The sequence below is a fragment of the Panthera tigris genome, chromosome B3, assembly GCF_018350195.1.
Source record: "Panthera tigris isolate Pti1 chromosome B3, P.tigris_Pti1_mat1.1, whole genome shotgun sequence".
NCBI lineage: Eukaryota > Metazoa > Chordata > Mammalia > Carnivora > Felidae > Panthera > Panthera tigris.
Genome location: NC_056665.1, coordinates 11805821 through 11818880, shown reverse-complemented (window position 1 = coordinate 11818880; position 13060 = coordinate 11805821). Strand labels below are relative to the sequence as shown.

General features: G+C 46.9%; 1 long non-coding RNA gene and 1 pseudogene across 2 annotated transcripts; both read right to left on the bottom strand.

The window, feature by feature from the left end:
• Positions 1-4903: 4903 nt before the first annotated feature.
• LOC102967758 lies at positions 4904-7822 on the bottom strand (annotated as a pseudogene).
• Positions 7823-11167: 3345 nt separating this feature from the next.
• LOC122239385 lies at positions 11168-12845 on the bottom strand. 2 transcript variants are annotated; one of them, XR_006218404.1, is made up of 3 exons: positions 12710-12845; positions 12174-12294; positions 11168-11609 (listed from the first exon to the last, which is right to left on the bottom strand). It is a non-coding gene; the product is annotated as an uncharacterized LOC122239385 (long non-coding RNA). The 2 variants fall into 2 exon arrangements; XR_006218405.1 differs by lacking the exon at positions 12174-12294.
• Positions 12846-13060: the final 215 nt, after the last annotated feature.

Below are 13060 nucleotides of genomic sequence, written 5' to 3'. Positions count from 1 at the left end.
TGAGCTAGCCCCAAATAACTATTTAACGTATGGTGCAATTTAACATCTATCTATCTATCTATCTATCTATATTTTTTAACATCTATATATTTTAATTAAAAAAAATACACAACAGAGGGGTGCCTGGTTGGCTCAGTTGGTTAAGCATCTGATTGTTGATCTCAGCCCAGGTCTTTGGGGTTGTGAGTTCGGGCCCCACATTGGGCTCCATGCTTAGCAGGGAGCCTACTTAAATAAGCAAACTTGATTATCACTGATAATCAAGGTGTCTTTGATCTTTTTGCAGGGAGGCCCTGGTGGAGGCCTCCTGAAAGCAATTCTGATGTTTCTATGCTGTGGCTTGTGGTGAAATGTCCTCCTTAATCCACTGAAACAAAATTTATGCTGTTTCTTTTTGTTTTCTGGGTGGGAGTCAAAGCATATGGGGATGGGAAGTGGATTTTCTTGGGCACTGGAAGGGGCCTGAAGTCCCTTTGGAAGGGAAGCGGAGATGGGACTTAGGGGATCAAGCCTTTTCCAACCTTCCCAGCTAAGGATTCAGGTATCTTTGGTAGTTTTCTCCTAAGGCTCTGCTGGTCCTCCTGGTTTCTGGGACTCTAGCCCAATTCTCATAGTTCAGAATTGGGGTTCTTGGTTGCTTCTCCATTTGGCTGTGTGGAGTTTTGATAACCTCCAGTGACTCTGAGATCTTGTTTCCTGTGTCTGAACCTACTTTAACAGGAAAATAGAGACTTGGAGAGATCAAGGAAAAGAAGGCATGGCGCAGTGTAGCAGACTAGAAGGATGGGTAATTTCCGGGGGCCCCCTTTGGAGGAGGGCTGTGTGTGTCCTGGGCCTTCTGCAGGAAGGTACATATAGGAAATTGGTGTTGATTTGTTCAGTCTTGTCATACTGGCCAGGAATATGCTGGGGGTACTTCCAAGCTACTTGGGACTGGGTAAGCTGAGTTTTTAGAGGTGTTGGGGGCACCCAACAGGCTAAAACATCTTCCCAGCCCAACAGTGTAAAGGGGAGAAATTCATGAAAAATCTTATGGTATTCTTCAGTGAGCTGGAGAGACAAGAAAATGTGCCTGTGGTAGGCAGCATCCAAGATGGCTTCCAACGATTCTCTGCTTCTTAGTATTCATGCTCTGTGTAATCCCTGTCTGTGTGGGCTGGACCTAGTGATTCTAATACATAGATTATGGCAGAAGTGAGGAGGTGCCACTTCTGAGACTGTGGCTTCCATTTTGCTTGCACTCACTCACTCTGGCTCTTCTTGCTTACTGATGAAGCCAGCTACCATTTTGTGAGCTGCTCTGTGGAGAAGCCTATATGGCAAGGAACTGAGGGTGCCTCTGGCCAATAGCCAGGCAGTGGGTTTGAAAGCAGATCCTTCTCCAGTCAGGTCTTCAGATAAGATCCCAGCCTTGGCTGATACCTTGATTACAGCCTTGTGAGAGTCTCTAAGCTGGAGGAACACAGTTAAGCCATGCCCAGGTTCCTTATCCACAGGAACTGAGAGAATAAATATTTGTTGCTTTAAGCTAATAGATTTTGGGATAATTTGCTTTGCACCAATGGATAACAATATAGCACCGTTGGAGTAGGAGTGTCGGAGGCTATTGTTTTATGTAGATGATTGTAATGAGTGGCTTCTTTCACTCCACCCTTTCTGGTGATTCCTGAGCCAAGGGTGGGAGTTGAAGGCGTGTGGAAGAGGTTAGCCAGAGTTAGGGTCATGTTGTTGAACTGTGCAGGACCCCTTCCCCCAACGAAGAGCTCCCACATCATTCCATAAAATAGTCATAATTAGCATTTGAAAACCTGTCATGCAGAGATCAGGAGAGCCTACTCAGGGCTGGTCAGAGAAGCCATGTCAACCAGTATAGGAACTGTGACCAAATCTAGTCAAGTAAGGAGACACTTGTTCTTTATCCCTTTTCCAAGTTCTCAACACTAAGTAGCCAGAGCCTAGAAGAGGGGATGGGTGAGAGTATGAAGGGGTAGGACTCTTGAGCACATCAAAATGATAGGTTTTCTGTGTACAAGGACATAGCCCATCACCCTCCAAGAGTGACCTGGTGGTCAGCAGAGGCAGGGGACACCTTGTGACATTCAGTAGGTGAAAAAAAGGTGGCCCCAAGGGTCATAGGTCAGCATACTTTAAAGGGGTTTTGTATAGAAGGTACCAATAACAAGCATTTGAAAGCAGTCTCTATTTTTGTCTAGTAAAGCATTACAGTTCTATCATTTTCTTGAAAGTTTAACTTTCCTTCTCTAATCACAGGAAACACTATTTTATTATGGAGGAACTGCTTTCTCCATCAGAGGGTCCAAGAGATGTAAGAGTAGGATCCATAGGACCTGGGATCCTTGGAGATCCTTGGATCTTCACTGGATGCCTCTGGGGCCCATTAAGTGAAAGAGGGAAAGCATCCTTTGCCAAATTTTTTACTGTTCCCTCTGAAAAATCTTTTTGAATTATTCTCAGTACTCTCAAAAAAATATGTATTCACTGTAGGAGATTAGAAAGAAGAAAATAAAAACCATGATCCCAACGCTTAGCATCATCTGCGAACGTTTTGGTGTATATTTTCCCAGCCTCTTTTCTAAGGTGTTCATGTTGTGTTGTACACAGCATCTTTTGAAATTTACCGTGATAATAACTTGAGCATCTTTTCATGTTTCCAAGTATATGACCATGACATTATTTTTGAGGGTTCCATAGTATTCCATTTAAAAGATACAACATATTGAAGGTATCTAGTGTCCTCTTGGTGGGCATTTAGAAAGGTTCTAGTTTTTGATATGCAGAGATGACTATTCTTCCTTGATGTAACCAAGTGAGGTCAAGTTGAGAAAGGGCATAGACTTAGTGTAATGAGACCAGGAGAGACATAGAATGTCCAGGGGTCTGGAGAACTCTTGATGATCCTTCCCCTGTGTACTTTCATGTCCACCACCAGTGAGAGTCAGACCATGTGCAGGCCATGGTTATCTTGTATGTAAGGTGAGGGTGTTGGTCCCGTGATTTCTTTGGTCATTCCATGTTTGTGAATTGTTGACCAGTTGACTATCTTCAGGTTCTCATCTGGTGCACCTTAAACCCCTCCAGTGTGCTTCCTCCTCTGTGAAATGGGAATATAAATGTCCTTCTTAAGAGGTCTGGGGGATTAAATGAGATCATGTATGTCTGTCATAGACCCCAGCACTTAGTAAGCCCTCAACAAGTCTCCTGTTATTAGGTCGAACCATACGAAATTGCCAATTTTTTGTAGGTCAGACATGACTAGTACTGGCGATTTCATTTTTCTTCCATAGTAAAATGTCATCTGTACTTTTTGCTTTCTTTGATATATACACATACACACACACATTCATGCATACTGGTTTATTGAAGCAGGAAAAGAGAATGGAGGCATTTTACAAATTCGAGGGCTGCAACAAGTTGGAGATGTTCTTTGCAGACATTCCCATGCTATGCTCTCCACAGTAAAGGACCTGGATGCAGCTGAGAGGTTATATTACAGGTAGCTAGAAACAGAGGTCACATGTTGTCTGCAATCGCTTTGGAAAATTTTGAGAACAGGTGTATCGTCGTGACCATTTAAATGTTGCTGAAACACCCTGAAATGAATTCCTATAGGGCAGCAGTGTCCCTGGAAACTGAACAATTAAGACATCCTGTTACTCTTCAAGACCTTCAGGCAAGTGGGGTTCGACAGTGGACAAGAGGCACAGTGAAGGGTGGATGGAAGGACCCAGAGGTCACTGAGGCCATATGTGGCTACAGGGGAACTCGCACAAGTCCTGGGACCTGACACATCCCCACCAGGAATCCAACCTAAGCTTCTGGCTCTTAAAGCCATTGGACATAGGGAGAATAATTTCTGAATTGAGAGGATACCAGGAGAGAAATGGCATTTTTTCACTGAAGGGATGAGAAGATGAGCTACAGCTCACCTTTTCTCCCCTGACTTCCTTTCTCGTTCAGTCTTGAGAAGCCACGCAGCAAAGGGGCCGCTGATCAGCAGCGGTGGCCGAAGGGGGACAGTAATAGGTCAGAGCCGGATGGACTGCTGGTATGAAGCCTTGCGCCACCCTTCCAGAAAGAGACACTTCAGATACCTCCAGGATTTTAAAGTGAACCATAGAGATCCTTTTGATTCTTTGGAGTTTTTGAAATGCTGATGTGTAATAGGGGGGCGGCCAGGGGCTGGCAGTCCTGTCTGAGATCCCCTAGGCAACTGTGTGGAATTCTCCCTTCGAATGTCAAGCAGCCGCACATCCTTGGTATTCTTTTATTGTCTGGGGGAATATGCGGTTGAGAATATACTGAGAAAGCTGGATAGGAGGCCCTGGCTCATTCGCAGGGAGGGCCCGCAGCATGCATTTCCGCTGCCCTCGGGGGACCAGAGGACAACACCTACAGATAGAGTGTCTGGCCACCAATGAGCATTCGGGCTGGCGGGTGGGGAGTGTGTGTGTGTGTGTGTGTGTGTGTGTGTGTGTGTGTGTGAGAGAGAGAGAGAGAGAGAGAGAGAGAGAGAGAGGGAGAGGGAGGGAGACCATAAAGGAGGAGGTGCACTTGTACATCCATGCAAGGAAGAAGAAAAACAGTTTGGGGGAAGGGGAGTTGGGGAAAGAAATATATAAAAACCCTTGGGGAGAAAAATATTCTGTACTAATCAACCTGAGCCAACCTGTTATTTGGGGAGCGTTTTAGACGTTACCATAAAAAACAATCATCGGGTGATCACTGAGCACAAAATCATTTTGCAGTCACCCAGCAGTCTCTCTTCTAGAGCTCCAGAATTACCAAAATATTCTTGTCTACCAGCAGAGGGATAAAAAAAAAAAAAATTGCACATCTCCCTGTATGTTTTTTGGTTTTTGTGTTCCCACACGCCCATGTGATTTCAACTCTGAGGCTGTCCCCTAGCACAGTTCCCACCTGGTGGCTGCTCACAGGTGAGCATGAGCAGCAGGAGCAAGGGGCAGGTGCCAGAGGCTGCAAAAGAACAGCAGCTGGGGGGCACCTGGGTGGCTCAGTTGAGTGACCGACATCGGCTCAGGTCATGATCTCACAGCTCGTGAGTTCGAGCCCCGTGTCGGGCTCTGCTGACAGCTCGGAGCCTAGAGCCTGGCTCGGATTCTGTGTCTCCCTCTTTCTATGCCCCTAACCCACTCACATTCTGTCTCTGTCTCTCTCAAAGATAAATAAACATTAAAAAAAAATTAAAAAAAAAAAAAAGGAGCTCTTCTGGTCCACATCCATGTAGAACCAAAAGCCAAGGTAGGAAATATACAGGTTGATGGGGGGCTGGGGGTGGGCAGGGAGATGATGGGGAAGGTCCATGTGGTGACATCCAGGACGGGGGCTGCCGAGGACAGTGTGATCAAGGCCAGGCGGTGGCACAGGGCAGTGCGCCTTCGCAGGACTGGGTGGGTGACTGACATCATATGGGAGCCTTGGGAGTCATCTGTGCAGAGGCCCCAACTCAGTGTGTTGAAATGGGGAAGCAGGCAGGAGTAGAGGATTCCTCCCAGGAGAAACATTCCAGCGTCAAGGCTTCAGGTTGCTGCTGGCCAGCCCACGACAGGTGGTGTGGCCCCAACAATGGCCCCGACCCATGTGTCGGCAATGCTGATCCTCTTTAATGGGGTACAGCAACAGGTACACAGGAAAATGTGGAGGACCCCCAGCACTTCCGTGAGTGGGTCCACCCCCTCAGGTAAGAAGGGCAACTTCTGGAACCGCACAGCTCGCCACGGGCTCATCCGTCCACGAACCAGAGGTCTGTTTTTTGTCGTATTCATGTTTGAATCCACTGACGCTCCAAAAAACCGATCGACGGAGTTGGTGGCACTGAATGCGAGGGCTGTTCTGGTAAAAGTAAGTAGGAAACAGTGAAAAGGTCCTGGAGCCGGCTCAAGTCCGGCTGAGAGCTGTGAGTTTGGCATTGGGCAGTCGAGCCACAGTTCCTGGGAGATCTTCCAGATACAGCTTCGTTTCTCCCCACTGCTTTTCATCTTTGGTCTCTCCCCACATCTCCTGAGCCTGTAGTTCTGGAGGCCGGCCCTGGTTTCTAGCAGTTCTTTCTTACATTTGGCTTTCTGGGCAAAGAAAGGCTGGGACGCAGAAAAGGTCTCATTTCAGAGATTTCTGCTTTGGCCTGACCCAAAGATGTTTTTTTCAAGGAATGGAGATTCCACTGATTCTGGCTTCCATTTTACTTGCTGGCTGAGGCTTCTGTCCAGTTCTGTGACATACATGCACGTGAGGAAGGTCACCCACTGCTTACTGAGGCTCCTGAAAAGATGCAGACATGGAGGGGATTCCTGCACTGCCCTTTTTTCTAGAGACCAGACACATCCTCCGACCCAACCTGTCAGGAGGCGTGAGGAGAGAGCGTGTGGGGATGTGACTGTAACGCGTGAGTCTGGCTGCTCCCTGGCGTCCCTGTCTCCTCTCTTCTCTTGGCTGCTGGGCACTGAACTTTTTCTTTCAGAATTAATCTTCTGTACCCAGGAAAGGCACACGATGTAGGGGAAACAGCATGAGCCACTCTCCAAAGGCAGGCAGCATCCCGGCCTCTTTGGCAACGTTTTCACAAACCATCTTTAGGGTCTGTTTTACCCGTAATCCCAGCCCCCTCCGTAGTGTTATTTTCATATGTGCAGGTGGGGCTGACCCCGGTCCCTACTCATCCTCGAAGAAGCTGGCATAGTGCTTCGAAGAGGACAGTTAGAGGCGGTCACTGAGGCCACTGGCTTGTTCCTTCTTGGAACAAGCCTCAGGGACCTCTAGGATCTGCGTAGCCACCCAGCTTTACCACGTACCCAAGGAGTCTCATTTCCTGGCAAAGTCAAGGGACAAGGTCACAGAGGTCATTGGGGCTTAGTGATCAGCAGAGGGTGCATCATTAAACATTTTTTGTCTCGATTGTAGAAGTTACAAAGTTTAATTGTGAGCAATTTTTATTGTGGGGAAAAAAGATCAAATAGCACAAGGATAAAAATAAAAAGGTGGTATAAAGAGATTCTGGAGGCTTTTCTCCCAAGTAATAGGGTCTTATGTGTGGCTCGGACCCATGACCCTGAGATCAAGACCTAGCTGAGGTCAAGAGTCGGATGCTTAACTGACTGAGCCACCCAGGCACCCCAGTAGGGTCTTAAATAAATTCCTCTTCCAGATACTACTACTGTATAACAAACCACCCCCGAAACATACTGGCATCAATCAGCCATCTTCTTATGTTCACAGATTCTGTGGGCCAGGAGTTCCCAGACTGGGCAAGGCCATACGGACTGTCTCTGCTCCATGATGTCTGGGGCTTTAGCTAGGAAGACTCAAAAGCTGGCAGTAACTTGACTGTTGGTTGGAATCATCTGGAAGGGACTTCACTCACACATCTGATTCTAGATGATGATTCTAGATGATGGATGGGACCTCTCCCTGGGGTTAGCTGGAACAAATACACATATCTCTTCTTATAGACTAGCTTGGGCTTCCTTACAACAGGGCAGCTGGATTCCAAGAGTGGGTGTCCCAAGAGATACGCAGTAGAAACGTGCCAGTGTCTTAAGAGCCTGGACATGGTCATAGTGTCAGTGTCATTTTTGCTGTATTCTGTTGGTCAAGAACTAACCAAACGCAGATTCGGCATTGACCCTACCTCTTGATTTGATGAATGGGAAAGAATTTGGGAGCTCTGTTTTAAAACCTCCACAGTTCCCCAGATGACAGTGTATGTAGCTCAGTGATTAGGAGATGAGAACCTGGGTTCATAGTTCACTTCCATTCTTACTGGCTGTGTGATCTTAGGCAAGTTCATCGAGATAGAGACTAGTGCTCGCTAGAATCTGTTTCTGTTTTCGTCTTCCTGGGAGCACCAGTAGGCTATGCCCCAGCCTCTTGCATTGAGCTGGGGCTGAGAGGCTCATTTTAGCCACACTTTAGCCCAGTGCCGTGTGTCACACTGGGTTAAGGGGATAAAGAGCCCCTTGCTCTCTCCTTACTTGCTATCTAGATGCAGGGAAATCAAGTGGCAATTCATTGTGGGGGGGGGGGGTCACAATACAGAAGGAGCCTGGGTCCCTGCATGACTGCTACAGTGAGTCCTTCGTTTCATGCCCTCTGCCATCAGGGATGTGGGGAAGAGGTAGGCTTGGAGTGTGTTAAGTCACTGAGGTTTTGGGTTTTTTGTGATAGTGGTTGGCGTACCCTGACCAATGCGTTACCCAACCTCTTTGAACCTGTTTCCTTGCCTATAAAGTGGGGTATTAACCACGGCTATCTTTGGGTGCCCTGAAAATTAAGTGAAATAATTTATTGTACAGCGTCTGGCACATAGTAAGTGCTCAATGGATGTTAGCTACAGTTATTAAGTGAATGTGACTGCCAGTTAGAAGAGGGGCAGGTTTGTGTGTGGAAGGATTGTGGTCCAGGGGGAGTTAAACGGTAGGGTTGCCATCATCGTCGTTGTCTTCATCATCATTATCATCATCATCAAGATGGCGCCCACCATTACTGAACACCTGCTTGGGCCAGGCTCTGGCCTGGGGATGCTTCACCTGTCTTTATTTCAATTCACTGAGGCAAGATATTTTTAGTCTTGATGTCGAGATGAGGACCTGGGGGCCCAGAGCTTCTGCTAAAGCTGTCTGAAGTCACAGGCAGGCTTGAAACTCAGAGCTCTCTGACCTCAAAGCCTGACTTGTTTTACTGCAGGGATGACACCTCATGCATTTTGGGGAAATGTGACACGTATTTAAAGAAAAAAAAAATGAGGCCCTGCCTGGCTTCTCACTGGAGAAGTGCTGTGTTTTCCTTTTGAGATTTTTCCTCTGCTTCAAGTTGTAGGGATTTGCTTTTGGTAATTAATCTTTCAGCAGATAGCTGGACCAAAAATGTGGAAGGCCCCTGCTTCCTTCCCTTCCCCCAGGTCCTCTTGCTTTGCTGTTTTGTTTGAACTCTGTAGGCTCTATGTGTAGTGGGTCAGTGGAGACCGAGACTGGATCTCCAGAACAAAGCCCATGTCTGAGTCCTGAAAGTCTCTCTTCAGCTTGAGGCCTCCTGTGAGAAGAGTGGATGTTTTAAAGCCCTCTCAGTGACATTGATAACCCGAGGTGGGATTATAACACCAATGTGGCTGGCTCCTGGGTCTGTCTGTCTTTCTTTCTTTCTTTCTTTCTTTCTTTCTTTCTTTCTTTCTTTCTTTCCTCCCCTCCCCTCCCCTCCCCTCCCCTCCCCTCCCCTCGCCAAAAGCAACTTGCAACTTGTGCAGGAGCTAGATTTACTACATTACCCGGTGATTAATGCCTCTGAATAATCGTGTGTAAATTGTTGCCTCGCTCTCCTCTTTATATCAGTTTTAGTTTTAGCAACATAACCTGCCCCAAAGACCAGTAGATCTATAGGTTTTGATTCAGTCATTGGCATTGTGGGATCTCCCTGGATGACATTTGTGTTTTCATTAAGAAGGCAGTTCTAGGTGGCTCAGTGGGTTAAGTGTCTGACTCTTGATTTCAGCTCAGGTCATGATCTCGTGGTTGGTGAGATAGAGCCCCACATCGGGCTCTGTGCTGTAAGCGTGGAGCCTGCTTGGGATTCTCTGTGTCCCTTTTCACTCTGTTCCTCTCTTGCTCTCTCTCTCTCTCAAAATAAATAAATAAACTTAAAAAAAAAAAAAAAGAAGGCCGTTCCATTTGCCACTGTTAGGTTGTGCCCACCTTCAGTTGCTGAACTGAGACAGGCAAAGATGAGGGTTTATGACATATTTTACTTACACTGTTTCTGTCCTGGCTCAGATAAAACTTTAAACACAAGCCATACCTTTCTTCATTTTTATGTATATACGTATGTATGTATTTATTTTTAATGTACATTCAAGTTAGCATATAGTTGCAATAATGATTTCAGGAGTAGATTCCAGTGATTCATCCCCTATGTATAACACCCAGTGCTCATCCCAACAAGTGTCTTCCTCAATGCCCCTTCCCCATTTAGCCCATCCCCCCACCCACAAGCCCTACAGCAACCCTCAGTTTGTTCTCTGTATTTAAGGGTCTCTTATGTTTTGTCCCCCTTCCTGTTTTTATATGATCTTTCTTCATTTTTATCTCACAGGCAGTTTTTCTATCAAAGGCAATACTAAGGGCCAGATGGATAAAACCAACATCTTCCCTTCAGAGTATCTTTGAAATATTTATAAACGTGTTGGCGGAAAAATTCTTGACCACTCAATGCTAGAACAATGGGTAAAGTTGATTTCCTTCTAGAATATTATTAATATCATATTATTAGTATAGTATTATAGAATATTATAGACATTCTTCTGCAGTAAAACTTTGAAAACTGTTTTGTTCTTTAAAAATGCTTTTAGAAATTAGAACAAAAAAAAAAAATCTTTGTGGCTATTTAAAAAATAACACTAGATGGCGCCAGAGAGCCAGAGAGGACGTGGATTTGCCTCCAGAAACAAGATAGACCTGAATGAAAGGGGCGGCCTGTGGGTGACAGAGGTTATTTCTGAGAGAAATGCTGCAAAGCAGGGGCTCTGGCAGTCACTTCTGCACATCCTCGCAGCGTGATCTGTCTTCACCAAGCCTTTGCACAACCTTTTCAGCCCAGGTACCATCTTCTGGCTGAAGTGTATGCAAGAGGCAGGTTGGTCTTGAGCAGTGGAGGGAGAATAAAAGAAAAAGGCAGAAGGAGCGGAACCGTGCAGTGAGCATGTGCCCCAGCAGTGCCTCTCTAGGGTGCACGGTCACAGCCAAGGAGAGGGAGAGCTGGATCATGAGGGAAGGCGGAGACCAGAAGACCAACTACCGGCAGGTGGCTTCTGCTCTCTGGGCCCCGAGTTTTTCAAGGAAAGAATGGAGAACTTGGTGATTAAGAAATTATGGCAAAATTTACGTAATGTAAAACTTAGCATTTTAACTTTTTTAAAAAACTTTTTCACTATGGTAAAATATGTAACATAAAATTTACCATCTTAACTTTTTTTTAAAAAATTTTTTAAAGCTTATTTGTTTTGAGAGAGAGGCAGAGAGAGTAAGCAGGGGAGGCACAGAGAGAGAGGGAGAGAGAGAATTGCAGTATGAGCCAGGGGGCTTCATCAAGAGGCAAAGTGTGTCATTACTGAGGACAGGGAAGGATGTTTGGAGGAAATGCGATGTCTTGAACTTCATTCAATGTGCTCGCCCTTTCCAATTTGAACAGAGCAAGGATTTTGCAAGAGAGTACAACAGATGCACCAAGAAGTCAGGAAGCTCGGGAGGAGAGAGAGAGGCTGGGGCGGGACACAGGTCCCTTTTCCTTCCAAGGGGCTGGTGGTGACTCTGCAGGATGACTGGGTTTTGGCTCCCCACCAGGAGTTTCTGTTTGGTATGCAGGAGTGAGCCTTGCAAATGGCGATGGTATCTGCACGGGGCAATTGCAGAGCTGCAGGAACAGGCCGGCTCACCGAGGAGGCTTCAGCTGCCGCTGGTGGAGGCGGGCGCAGACTGTGGGGCAGGAGTAGAGCAGTGAAGGGAAGGAAGGGCAGAGACCAGGCCTGAGCTGCTATTTCAGATGGTTCCAGAGCTGCCAGGGGTGGTGATACTGCAGAGAAATTCTTCCTGGGGGAAGAGTTGCAGACAGTAATTTCCTCAGTTATCTGCTGAGGAGTGGGGCCTGGAAGGCTCTTTCTGGCATGCAACAGGGCATGGTTTATTGAGCACTGTTTTGGTCCTAAAAGGCCCAGTAGTGAAGCACTTGGCCTAGACTCTAGTTGGGGTCATGGGGACTCAGGCAAGCCTGGTCAGGGAGTACAGCCTGGAGGAGGTGATGTGTGAGCTGGGCCTTGAGAGATGCATAGGAGTTTAGATGAACCATGGGGCAAGGGGCAGAGGTGGGGCAGAGGGCGGCTGGGGGTCTAGGTCTAGGCAGAGGAAATAGGCCTCCAGGCCAAGCTCTGATGGTGAGCAGTGGTATGGAAGGTTCTGACAACCTCACGTGGTAGGAATATTAGGTTGCCTGTGGTGGTTGTGTAGGTATAAGTTGCAGTTGAAGAAGGAAGCAGGGGCCAGATTGTGCTAGGCCTTTTATGTCTTCTAACCTGGTGAGGGAGTTTGAGTTTTATCTTGAAGACTGTGGCAGCCAGTGGAGGGTGTGAAGCAGAGGGGTGACATTGTAAGACACACCTTTTTGATAAAGGACTCTGTGGAGACTGGATGGGTGGGGGCAAGACCTGAATCGAGTGCCCATAGTGCCCTCCTCCAGACCAGGCTGACTCTATTCCAGGGTAGAAGTGTTGGTCAGAGCCTAGGTAACGGAAGCAGAAAGGAGAGAAAAGGAAAGTGCTTTTTTCCCGCTGTACAACTTTAGGGGCCACCAGTCTCACAGACCATGGTGCGAAAAATAGGCCTTGACAGTGCACATTCTATGCAACCCTATATGGCATCCCTGAATAAACAGATTGAAGACTAAAGAGGATCAAGAAGATAAACGATGGTGGTTCATTGAATGTGAGGGAAGGAGTAGAGAGGGTTCAGAGATGACCCCCAGGCTTCTGACTTCGCTATGGGATTAGGGGATATTGGTGTCATTCATTGAATCAGAGGACACAGAAAGAGCGCAGATTTGGGAGACATGACTGGGAGAAACTGGGAAAACCGTTGGAAGCAAGAGACTTTGTGGGTATGGACACAAAACCCTGGAAAGCAGGGACTTTTTCCACCTTGCGGTTCCTGGCTCCCAGCTGGGCACGTGGTGACCTTTCCTGACTCCCCTGGGGGCTCATCCAGGCTCCTTATGGCAGTTAGCATTAGTGTTCAGAATGGTGGATGGCTTTGGGGTCAAGAACTAGTAGCAAAGAGAATAAATGCTGTACAAGAGCCCTCCAGGGACATCCTACGTTGTCTCCATGGTGACCGCAAACAAACAGAGAACCCAAGAGGGTGCTGGGTCATTATGAGGTCACTCACACCACTTCCAAGACAGATGCCTAAAAGGAAAACCCAAAAAAACCTGGTGGTGGAACTGAACTCAACCACTTTCTTTTATTTATTTATTTTTAACCAAACGCAGT